The following is a 1,319-nucleotide window of genomic DNA, read 5'->3' as shown; positions in this document are numbered from 1 at the left end:
AGAAATAAAAAGTAAGAATGAGAGAGAAGGACTGGAGAGATAGCTCAGCAGTTAACAGCACTGGCTGCTCTTGCCGAGGACCTGGGGTTCAATTCCTAGTACCTACATAGTTGTTAATAATCTCCATAACTCCAGTTCCAAGGGATCTGATGCCCCCTTTGTTCCTGCACAGAAATTGCACAACACTGGTGCACTTACATAAATGCAGGCAATACACTTATACACATAAAATCAAAATAATAAGGTGTTCAGATCAAAATGGCTGAATATTTGGCTTTGATATTTGGGACTGAGAAGGACAAGGTTAACTGTTCTTTTTACTTTAAGATTGGGGCCTGTGGCATGGGACCAGTGCTTATGGCTTCTCAACAAATCAGCTTTGAGCCAGACTATAGTGCTGCTCAACTGTACCAGAATTCACAGAACAGTGTCCAAACCACAGATGGATCGCATTGTGACGTGAGCGCTGTGGACATGCAGGAATAGTATGATAACTTTTTTGAGAAAGTGTTCATAGACCTGCAAGAGAAGTATGGGGAAATTGAAGAGATGAATGTGTGTGACAACCTTGGGGACCACCTTGTGGACAATGTCTATGTGAAGTTTTGTCGAGAGGAGAATACAGAACAGGTTGTGGCTGAACTCAATAATTGTTGGTTAGCCAAGATTTCTCCTGTCACCCTGTTCCAGAAGTCATGCTGCAGGCAGTATGAGATGGAGGAGTGCGCTGGATAGAGGTGGCTTCTACAACTTTATGCATCTGCTATACATATCGAGGAATCTCTGGAGGCAGGCTTATGGGCAGGAACCCAGGCACAGGTCACCCTCTAGGTCCCATGCAGGCCACTGTCCCCGAGAAAGGAACTGATAGTGTTCCCCAGACTACTGGCACCGCAGCTTTTGAGACTGGTACTCTGTCTCTTCACCCAAGGGTGTAGACATTCTGGCCAGGATCCCTTCCCAACGTCCAGCTCCATCATCCCTAGGCTTCACAGCTCCGCAATGTGATCTGCTCAACACAGAAACCTCCTCTTACCACCTAATAAAGCTTAAATTTGTCTTAAACATCCGTAATAAAGCTTAAGTTTGTCTAAAAAGAATTTTTTTTTAAATAATGAAAAAGAGGATGTATGAATAATGGGTAGGCGAAATCATAGAGCACAGTATTGATAGAGAAAAAAACCTCACAGCAATATAAAACTAATACAAGGCAAATATTATGAAGAATGAAAAATTTAAAAGCACTAAAAGGCAACTTGAAATAAAAACAAATTTAAAAGAAAAAAGAAAAAAATCGAGATTTCAAGTTAATAACTTAA

General features: G+C 41.5%; 1 pseudogene; it reads left to right on the top strand.

Moving 5' to 3' along the window:
- Positions 1-258: 258 nt before the first annotated feature.
- On the top strand, positions 259-904 carry LOC103737459 (annotated as a pseudogene).
- The last annotated feature ends 415 nt before the right edge of the window (positions 905-1,319 follow it).

Source organism: Nannospalax galili, unplaced genomic scaffold (assembly GCF_000622305.1).
Source record: "Nannospalax galili isolate Female #2095 unplaced genomic scaffold, S.galili_v1.0 scaffold198, whole genome shotgun sequence".
Taxonomy (NCBI): Eukaryota; Metazoa; Chordata; class Mammalia; order Rodentia; family Spalacidae; genus Nannospalax; species Nannospalax galili.
This window is presented reverse-complemented; position numbering and strand designations above follow the sequence as displayed.